The sequence below is a fragment of the Equus caballus genome, chromosome 20, assembly GCF_041296265.1.
Source record: "Equus caballus isolate H_3958 breed thoroughbred chromosome 20, TB-T2T, whole genome shotgun sequence".
NCBI classification, from domain to species: domain Eukaryota; kingdom Metazoa; phylum Chordata; class Mammalia; order Perissodactyla; family Equidae; genus Equus; species Equus caballus.
The window spans coordinates 19,494,370-19,505,923 of NC_091703.1; the positions used below are offsets into that span (position 1 = coordinate 19,494,370).

General features: G+C 37.7%; 1 long non-coding RNA gene across 1 annotated transcript in view; it reads left to right on the top strand.

Annotated features, from left to right (window-relative positions):
• LOC138919392 (uncharacterized) overlaps nt 1–7,961 on the top strand; it is a 271,898-nt gene extending 263,937 nt beyond the window's left edge. The window contains exon 4 of the long non-coding RNA XR_011429539.1: nt 7,827–7,961. This is a non-coding gene — a long non-coding RNA (uncharacterized lncRNA). The remainder of the gene's footprint in view (nt 1–7,826) is intronic.
• Nucleotides 7,962–11,554: the final 3,593 nt, after the last annotated feature.

Below are 11,554 nucleotides of genomic sequence, written 5' to 3' on the forward strand. Positions count from 1 at the left end.
AGTATATTTAAAAAACAAAAACTACAGAAAGGTACATGGTTTTGTAAGTAACTCAGTTCATACTCTCCCTTGATCTCATCCTGTCACTTCTCCATCTCTGTTCTCCTGAATCTGCCCTTCTGTAAGCAAGGGCATCCTGATAGCTCATGGGAAGATGAGTTCTCCTTGCCTGGCTCCCAGCCACATGGGTTTCCCCGGTAGCACTGTTTGGGTGTTACTTCATGACCTCAGTGTCTCATAGACTCACTGTTTTGTCTGTTTTTAAAGCCATATAGTGGCAAGAGTTCACAGGCACCTGGCTACCAGAGGCAGGGGGCCTTTAAGGCAATGCTTCAGGTGCATGGTAGGTGAATTTAAAAAGGAGTTTTTCTTTTTTCAAATGTTCCAGCTGAAAGGCCTCAGCAAGACCTCTCTCATCAGCTAAGTGAAACAAATTTGAACAAAACATTTTCCTTTTTCATAACCAAAAAGCCAACCAAAACAAAGGTAATAGACAAAACTTTAAAATGTCAGACTTCATCTGAAAAGTATTACAGGCCAATACTCTTCTATTATGAATTAAACTATGGGGACAAAGATCAGAGTAACATTGTCCATTACTTTATAATAGGTGGGTCTGTGTTCTGGCTGATATGTATATTTTTCCTTCCAAAAAGCCAAACTTAAGGTTTTTGTCCCCTTTTTAGATAGTTGTTAAAAATGTTTATTTGGCCTTTTATGAAGAGCTAAGTGGGCATTTAAACAGAATGATATTCTAACTCTTAAAAATTATAAATAATATTACAAATAAAAACAATACATCCTTACATGATAACAGAATTCTGCAGCCTCCAGATACCTTACCAGCCTTAACTACCCAAAACAAATAACTAGAAACTATTTCACATTCTCATTGGTTTGAGTTTGGGAACATTAACAGAATGGCAATACTTGTTAAGTGCCTTCCAGTAGATTATGTGGTCCTGGAAAGTATTCAACAAATCAGAGATAATCTTCTCCTTCTGGTTGTCTTATATCCTAGATGCCGCTGTGTTCAGTTCCTTCACGTATAAACAAGAGATATCCTAATTCTCGGGAGTTTTACAAGATTTAATTAGTGGATGTTCAAAAATATATTTAGACTCACATTAGAATGAGTCAACTGTCTGTTCCTGCATGGACAAAAGTCACCTCTGCCCTTCTTTCAGGAACAGTTCAAAAAGCAGAAGCAAAAGGCTTCTCTAACATGTGACTGATTTACTGGAATTAGTTAATGTCTTATCATTCTTGCTCTTTGCAAATATCTCCAGAGATATTTGGATGTCAAACAGGTAGAAGGTTCTAGACATTATTGATTCCTCAATTCTCTATCTCTGCTAACAATGTAAACATTTATGAGTCCACAAAGACACTAGATTGAGAAACAATCACATTTCTCTTTCTCACCATCTTAGAGATTAAAGGACTTACTTGCAAGACCTTCACCCCATACAGCTGGGTGGCATCAAAGACAAAAGGGCAGGCAATCTAAGGAAGAGTAAGAAAAGACAATGAAATGTCATGCTTAGTCCCTTACTGGATGTTATAACAGAATAAAAAACAAGCTACAATGGCATATATTGAGGCAATTGAGGAAAATTAAATGTGGATTGTTTATTTTAATCATTTTGTATAAATTTTAAATGTCATGAGTGTGATTATTGTATTGTGGTTATGAAGTAGAACGTCCTTGCTCTCAGGTAGATGCTGAAGTGTTAACAGATAAAGTGTCATCACGTGTGCAACTAATTTCAAATGGCTCAAGAAAAAAAATGTAGAGATAGAGAGAGAGATAGGTAGATAGATGATAGAGAGTTAGAGAGAGAGATAAAGCAAAGGTGGCAAAATGTTAACAACTGGTGATTCTAGGTGAAAGTTAATGACGTGGTTGCTTTTCACACTTTCATTGGACATTTTTCTGTGGATTTGAACTTTTTTAAATAAAAAAGGGAAAAATATAAAACAACCCAAGATAGGGGAGGTAGTATGTGAGGTACAGATGAAAAAATATTGGTCTTGTGTGGATGATTGATTATACAAGCTGGGCAATTAATGGAAAGTTCATCAAACCAGTCTTTCCACTTTTGCATGTTTTAGAAGTTTCTATAATAAGAGCAGGTTTTAAAAAAAATATAGCAAGAATATTCACTCCTCACCCTATCTTAGTTTTCCTCCATGCTCTGTTTGGATCAAAGCTCTTCTCCACTTTAAATAGCCAGAAAACCAACCATAATTGCAGCCCCATTTCATGACTGGGAAGTGGACTCTAAAGTGAGGTGACACTTGTGATAACAGCAACTAAATTATTGACCTGGTGATCCCCTGTTTGTTTCCCTTATTAATGTTTACAAAAAAACTTTAGTATTTACAGGGCATTAGCTTCATTTGATACTAGGCATCGTAAGAAGAGGATAGACATGCGAGAACAGCACAATTGAAAAGAAAACCTTTGTGGAACTAACCCAAGTGCCCATGAATGGATGAATAAATAAACAAAATGTGGTATATCCATTCAATGGAATATTGTTCAGCCTTAAAAAAAAAAAAAAAAGGAAATTTTGAAACATGCTACAAAATGGATGAAACTTGAAACTTGAGTGAAATAAGCCAATCACAAAAGGACAAATACTATATGGTTCTACTTATATGAGGTCCTCAGAGTAGTCAAATTCACTGAGACTGAAGGTAGAATGGTGGTTGTCAGGGTCTTGGGAGAAGGAGTAATAGGGAGTTAATTGTTTAATGGGTGTAGAGTTTCAGTCTGAGAAGATGAAGAGGTCTGGAGATGGATGGTGGTGATGGTTGCACACCAATGTGAATGTACTTAATGCCATTGAACTGCACACTGAAAAATGGTTAAAATAATAAAAATTTTGTGTTATGTATCGTTTACCACAATCGGAAGAATGAAAGAAAAGAGGAAGGAAGGAAGGAAGAAGGGACTGAGGCCAGACTCTCTCCTTACAGATCTTTGAAGTATTGAAGTATTGTTTCTACGGCTGTGCAAATTTCAGCTACTGGTAGGAATTCTCACATTAACACAGACTGAAACTTGGGTGCCATGAGGATATGAGCGTCCAGGCAACAGAAGTCTTTCCGAGTGGCTGCCCTGTGGGGAGATCCTGCTGTGTGGCCCCACGGAATCCTAGTTCACCAGAAGTTGACTTGGGGTGAGGGGAGAGGGGGAGATTTCCTGGTAGCGCTTCTTGTAATACCTTGTTAGTGCTTGTAATCAACATGGCTAGGATGAAAGAATTCTGGCTTCAGAACAGAAACATTGTGCTTTAAATTAAATCAGCTCCCTGCTGTGAGCCACTTACTCACTTTCTTCCCCACAGCCAGGGAAACAATTCAGAGGTTTCTCTGCAGGGTTAGCAGCATGAGTGACCTTCAGTCTTTCCACTTAAAATCGATTCAAGATGATAACACTGGCTTAAACAAGTCTCCAGCCTACCCTCCCTGTCTCTCCTCCTCTTCCCAGTATCTTGGTCCCTCTTACCTCCCTCCCTCTTCGCATCTCTGGCTCTCGCTCTGGCTTTGTCTCTCTCTCTCTCTCACACACACACACACAGATACTCTCACATTTATTTCTCTTATGCATGTGTGCATAAAAGTTGCTAAACCCACCTCCAAATGCATCACCCTTCCACCTGTTTCAGAACTGACAGCAAGATTTTTTCACCTCCTTGCTCTCCTTTCTCCTCTCTGATGAACAGTAAACCAGATGGCCATTCCCCAGTCTCCCAGCATGAGTTTGACTGACAGGAGCCTTTGATAAACCTCGGAAGAATGAAGTCATCTCCAGGTCAACACGGCTGCCTGGCCTTTAACACCCCATACAGACCACCATTATCTGCTGAATAGGAGACAAAGGAAATTAGCCCTGCTTCCCTATCATCTCCATTATTTCCAGGCTGCTTTAAACAAGGAAGCAATGAGATGCCCTTCACTTTCCTCCAAAAGGTACAAATGTCAGCTGTTAAAAAATGCAAACAAGAGGCTTTCCTATGTTAATAGCTGGGTTTCTTTGTTAAAGCTGAGGAGTGGGAAGTGCGTTTTATTCACTGTCTTTGAGGAAAGACTTAACAAGCTTCTAAACAACTTCCTTAACTATCCATACCTCAGCCCCGCTTCTGAGTTTTCTTCTGAGTATTCTGAGGTTTCAGGTGGAAAGGAAAGATGGAAGTGAGGCTTCACTTTCAACTTTTAACAGCAGATAATCAAAAACCTGGAGAGAGAAGTGAAAAGAGTTTCCTAAATTTGAAAAAGAAGATAAAGGATCCCTCCCCCTTTTCCCAAAACCATTTTTTCCCCCCAGAATCTAAATGTTTAAGTACCAGCAGAGCTAAAAATGAGGCCTGGGTACCATGGGTCAATCTAGATTTGCCATTCGAGGAGATAGTTGCTGATTGTCTCCTACTATGTTGCAAAGGGAGACGTGTGTGTGTGTGTGTGTGTGTGTGTGTGTGTGTGTGTGTACTCTTGTTATTTGTTGTGTCAAAGAACAAAAACTCAACCAAGTAAATTAGAAGATCTAATTGGATTTATAAACGATTCATGAGTAGGGCAGCACCCCATATAGAAAGTAGAGAGATACTCCAAGGAATTGTGCAAAATGAAAGATTTTTACAGACAGAAGGGTGGTGAGGTAAGGAAGGTATTAGCAAAAGAAAAGAAAGGATCTTTCCAGGGGAGGACATCTTCTTTTGGGGGGAAGGGACCATCAGGGATTTTATCATGCAGATTACCTCAGCAGTGCTAATCAGGAAATTTCAGAGTGACTGTTAAAAAGGTCACATTCCTGGAATAGGTTGAAACTGTAATTAGGTCTTGATTTGCTATCATAGGGGCAAATGACTCCATTTTGGGCCTTTCTTTTTTAACAGTTGCTATGATTTTTGCCTGGAAAATGGAAAATTATGGCAGAAAGGTTCATTATTGGGCAGGAATTGGTTTCACAATTCCATAGCTTCTGAATATTACAGATCAGAGTAAATTTTCTGTAGATGACAGCCTATACTTTAAAAAGACAACGCTTGCTGTTGTTATCCAAGCTGTAATACTTTAAAACTGTGGGTTCTACAAACGAGGCAGAGGATTGCCATAAAAGAACAAGTATCAGGGAAATCATGACAATCCAGATAAATTAATGACTTAACAGATATTTGTTAGGCATCAGAGTCAGACACTGCATTAGGTCCTTCAAGAGATACTAATTTGAAGACATAGTCTCCACAAGGAGTTTACAGTCTAGATAAGGAAACATGAGTGAAACTAGACCTCGTTCCTAAAGAACAGGTAAGACCTACATAAGTGAAAACATGAGAGAAGTCCCTCCCAGAAAGGAACAAAATCCTGGAGAAGAAAGAACTAAGTGTTGAGGGGTTTCTTTGGAATGGGAAGTATTTTTATGAATGAGGTTGAAAGAAAGAATCAAATTGTTGATGGGTTAGATTGTCTGGATGAGGAATTTACACTTCCTTCCTGTATTAGTCAGCTGGGGCTGCCATAACAAAACACCACAGACTGGGTGGCTTGAACAACAGAAATTTATCTCTCACGTTCTAGAGGCTGGAAGTCCAAGCTGAAGGTATTGGCAGGCTCGATTTCTCTTGAGGACTGTCTTCTTTCCCTGCAGATGGCCACCTTCTTAATACGTCCTCACATGGCTTTCCTCTGTGGATGAGCATCTCTGATGTCTCTTTCTCTTCTTGTAAGGACACCAGTCATATTAGATTAGGATCCCACTCTTATGACCTCACTTAGCCTTCATTACCTCCTTAAAGTCCCCATCTACAAATACAGTCACCTTTGGGGTTAAGGCTTCAACGTATGAAGTTGTAGGAGACCAAATTCTGTCAATAGCACTTCCTTAGCAATGAGAGGGCAACAGAGTGATGGGAGAGGCAGATCCACAAGATGAAAAGTTGCTTTAGAAGCACAAGTGGATTAGTGAAGAGAGGAGTCAACCAAGAGACAAATTAGGAGGCTATTAGAATAAGCAACAGGAAAAGTTGAAAGGGCTTGAACTTGATGTTGGCAGTACAAAGAACTGGATGCAGAATAAAACATTAAGGGAAAATTAATAGGACTTGATGACTGCTTAGATACAGTGAGCAAGAGAGAAGATGACTTCAGCTTATTAATTCTGAGAGATGGGGAAATGGTTGAAATATGGAAAGGGTATGTAGGAGACACACTGTGAGATAGAGTGCAAAGGTCACAGGTTCTACAGTCAGACATACTATGTTAAAAACCCAAACTTTGTTGCCTTTTTGATGTGAGATTTTAGCAATTTACTTAATCTCCCTGGGCCTCAATTTTCTCTTGTATAAAGCTGGGGAGATAGATCCAATGTCACTGAACGGTTTATGTTTTTATGGGTGAAAGAATATCACCTAATTTGACTATGAGATAGAATTCAAAATTACTCTGACAGATTGTGCAGAAGAAGTTTAAGAACAATATGTCATTCAAATTTCAGTGAGATTCTTTTAGGTAAAAGAGTATAAAATAAATAAGATGTAGGGCCCAGCCCTGTGGCTGACTGATTAAAGTTCTGTGCACTCCACTTCGGCAGCCTGGGTTCATGGGTTTAGATGCTGGGTGTGGACCTACTCCACTCACCAGCCATGCTGTGGCAGTGTCCCGCATACAAAAACAATAGAGGAAGACTGACACAGATATTAGCTCTGGGCTAATCTTCCTCAAGCCAAAAAAGAAGAAGATTAGCAATAGATGTTAGCTCAGGGCAAATCTTCCTCAGCAAAAAAAAACGGGGGGAGAGAGAAAGAAAAAGAAGACAGAGAGCAGCCATATAGATGAAAGAGTCATGCCAAACCATGAGATAAACATGGAAGCTGTGATGTAGTTTTAATGAGAAGAAAACAAGCCTGAGCTTGGGCACACTTTGCAGGAATACAGTGCCTGAGAACCCTAAAGTAGTTGGAGGGTAGGACACATAATAAAAAGTGAAAGGAATAAAACAATTGGCTGAGGGGCCGGCCAGGTGGGGCAGCGGTTAAGTTCGCACATTGCACTTCTCAGTGGCCCGGGTTTGCTGGTTCGGATGCTGGGTGTGGATACGGCACTGCTTGGCAAAAGCCATGCTGTGTTAGGCATCCCACGTATAAAGTAGAAGAAGATGGGCATGGATGTTAGCTCAGGGCCAGTATTCCTCAGCAAAAAGACGAGGATTGTCAGTAGTTAGCTCAGGGCTAATCTTCCGCAAAAAAAAAAAAAAAACCACAATTAGCTGAGAAGTACATTGAATCATCTCACACAGACAATGAAAGATTATTGTTCGAGGAATAGTGTTCTATTCTCCATCTCCACAGAAGGCAGAAGAAGGAAAAAAGTGGACTCAAAGCACAGTAGAAGAAATATAAATTATCTCTGAGGAAGAAATTCTGACAATGAGGTGGTTAAGCTGTTACAGGCTCTCATGTAAGAGGTGCCTTCCCTATACCCAGAGGAAAGGAGCATCCTTGTCTCCAAAGACACAGGGACATTGGAGAAGAATCCTAACACACAGTGCTTGCTAAATTTCCCCCAGTTTACTACACTTACCTCATACCCTATCATATTCCTACACTATTGTCCACTCTTCAACAACCTTAGCATAATAATACACAGGTCTAACTATCTCTTTGGGTCTTTATTTCATTATGAAGGCTCCTGTGTCATATAAAACTTATACGAATTAAATTTGACTGTTTTTCTCCCAATAATCTCTCTTTGTCAGTTTAGTTTGCAGACCCAGCCAGGAACCCCGAGGGAGTGAAGGAAAACTTTTTATTCCCCTGCAGTTTCTGGCACCTGAACATGGGACACCGTGAGCTGGAGACACCTTGCTCCATCTGGAAGCTGCAGTTAAGAGACCTTGAGCCTCTGACAACAGCCAGCAGAAGGTAAGAACCTTATCCCCGTTTCTCAGATCTCCACCTGCAGGGACCAGTTGAGCAAAGGTGGTAAGAGTATTTTCCTTCCAAAATTCATATTACCAGAAGAAAAATATTTGCCTAAAAATTAATTTGGATTGTGACTCTCATTAAAATTTGGTTTTGAGGTACCCATTGGTTATCTATCTTTTTCTTCCCTGGGACAGCTATTGTTTGTCAAACAGTTTCCTGGATTTTGTGTCCTTGGCTTGTATTTTTGCCTCACAGGGTGCACAAATGTTGGTTATTGTGTGTGCAGTTGGCCAATTGTCAGACTGGAGACCCCAGTAATATGAGTAGACAGAAATGTGAGTTGCTCCTCATTTGTAGTTAATGTGTATCCTACTGACCAATGCCAGCTTTCAGGGTAGCTGTCTAAGTTCTTCTTTTTTGTGGCTATCTTTGAGGGTGGTTCTGGATCTTGGGAGGTCGGCATCATTTGCACCCTCTTTGGGAATACCTCTTGTGTCCCTGGCTAAGTATTGGTTTTGGTGTCAAGTCACTTGATGGATATACCTTTGCTTTAAATACTTGAAAGGATACTTTTAAAGAAGCTCTATGGTCAGAAGTTGGCCAGCTTGGAGACTGATACTCAGAGCCTGATAGGAACTACTTTTTTAAAGCCTTTTCTCCTAAGCTAAAATGGAACTATATACTCAAGGAAAGGAAACCTTCTGAATCCTATGTGGAACAATCTATTAAAACATTTCAAAGACACATAGCTCTAAATCTAGAACATACAAACCTTTTAATTTCCATCTTAGTTGGAAATCTTCTCCCTGATATACAGAAGCAAGTTGAAGATAACCTAGTTGGATGGGCAGGTCAGCCCCTAGATAGCATTCAGGCTGTGACCCAATTCTTTGAAGAGTTATAAACAACTGTCTTTGTCTTACAAATTGTGGCTCTAGAAGCAATTCAAAGGTCACCTATTCTTACCAATCCCCAAACCTCCCCATTCATCTCAAAATGCTTGCATATATTGTAAAAGATCAGGACATTGGAAACAGAACTGCCCTGCACTTAAGAAAAACAAGGAAAATTTAAATAGTAATTACACTAGACTTTTGATATTAATATACCTGGCACATGGCTAAAATTTTAAAATGAAAGCTATAAGGTCTCTGTCTGCATCTGTCTGTATGTTTATGTACATTTGTCTATTTACACACATGCTAAGTAAATGTGATATTTTTCTTCCTCCAAGTGGTATTACTAAATTAATTTAAAAAATCCCTTAAAGGAGTTCTATTCAAATTGGCTTAGATATAAATGACCACTCATATAAACTAAGTATTCCTAAAACTCTCAGAAATATAGAAACTAACCCAAATTTTTTTTAAGTTCACATGATCTGGGATAATCTTCAGTAAATAAAGCTAGTTTTAAAATTGTTAGTAAAATAAAAATAGGCATGTCTTCAGAGTTGTCAGCATTAAATATAATGAAGACATACAATTTTTTTCTACCTTGATTTACCAAACAAGCTTATGCTATCTCTACTAGATGTTTAAGATTATAAAGCTATAAATCCAACCTTAGAACAAAATGTACAATAAAAATGAATTGCTTGATGGATGTCAAGCACAGCAGTGAAAAAAAAAAGGAAGAACCACATGTTTAACATTTTAGGTTCTTTGCTTTGCTGGTATTTTGGTACTTGCCTGCTTTGTCAACAAAAAACAACGTAAGATGATGGCTAGCTTTGTTTTGTGTCTCACGAAATTTTCATAATTAATTCGAGCCTAGTTGTTAAGAACAAGTGAATTAAATGGATGTAAGTAGGGTAAAAGTTTATAGGTGAACTTTTCAATAACAATGTTTTATAATACGTCTGTGTAAAAATACTTTCAAACATCTTTTTGATAACTTGAAATCTTATCTCCTTTTGGCATCTTGTTTTTTTATGGTATAGAGAAGCTAAATATATTTAGGTCAGTTAATAAACATGAGAAATTGTACTATGAAAGACATACACTTCTAGAAATTATGAAGTGATGTATTCACAAATTTGCTACAGAATGATAGTATGTGGCAGACAGTTCAAAATTGCTTACTTCCTAGTTTTCACTGAAAAGAAAGATTACTAATGGCTAAAAATTCTAATTAATATATACAATGAAATTACTAAGAATAATGAGGGTTAAAAGAACCCTCCATATGCAAGGAAAGTAAGATATGTTTTTCCTAAGGGAAGTTATGAAGGTCATGTTTAACAGATAAAGCATGTATTTTTGTCATAAAGTAGAATGACTGGTTGTTCCAGAATGAGAAAGACAAAAAGTCTAGGACAAAAACTGAATGGACAAAAAAATAATTATAGTGGGTTGGAGAAAGGAAATTTTATGTGTGGTTAAGCTGCTAAGATCAACTATATTTATTTATAAGTTTTTTTAAAAAATGAATGTAATTATCAAAAATACACTGGTGCAAAGCTAGAACTTGATTTTCTCTCTTTGCTGAACAGACAAACTTTTATGAGATTCTTGGTCTGCTCTTAATAAGAAATTGAAAAAAAAAATATTCTTTACCTTTTAAGTAATTTGCCTGGGAAAGCAAAATTTTGTGTCTTAAAAATAATTTCCTGTGCTTCGTGTTGTCTTTATCAGGTTTTTGATTACTTAGGAAAACCAAATCTTCTCAATATGAGAGAGCTAAGGTTTTTTTACAATCATGTAAACTTTTATATTTATCTTTAAAATGTTTTATTGCCACTTGGTTAAATAGATAACTAAGTATTGTTTCATAAGGATCTGTGATCCTGTTTATTCAAGTGTCTGAACCTTTGACATTTTTGACAGTTTCCCAAAATCAAATTCTAAGTGGAGTCTTTCTGACCTTGAACTAACTTTGAGATTTCCCAGAGAGCTTCTGGCAAGTCTCAAAGGATTTGTGTCTTACCACATGAAAGAGAGATGAAAGACTAATTAGGCTTATTTGGAATGTTAAATTATGTGGGAAGCATTGCCAAATGAGAAGTAATGCTAAACCTTCTTAGGTTATGTGTGTATGGATATTTCAGAAATTGTATGAAGTTCATAGAAATTTGTCAACTCTGTCATTGTCTGATTACTATGTTAAAACACTGTATGCCACAGAGATAACTAAATTTCCTTATCAAGTGAACTCTCATCAGATCTTTAACCATGGTCACTTTTAAGTCATTTGTCATTTACAGACCGTTATTGATTTACTCTGATTCTCCCGTAAAAACATTTACAAAAAGCTACAGGTGGGAATGCTCCATGATAGCATCACTTGAATAACTTTGAGACCATTCCACTGGACTGAATAAGAGTTTCTAGAATTAATGAAGAAGTTGATGGATTCATAAAACTGCTAATTCAAGATCAAGCAGAATAAGAATTAATTACATGAGATTAAATGAACTGGTGAGGATGATTATATATTTTTTTTATGACTTTTTGTTTGAAAATTTACTGGTTACTTAGTGTTTTGTTTTCCAAACTTAAGGAAATCTTTTCCTCTTTTGTCTTAAGCTACTGTAACTTTCAGCAATTTGATAAAGTATGGCTTCATGAACAGAGATGAAACAATTACTTTCTCTCCCTACCTGATCCTTACCAACTTCAGAA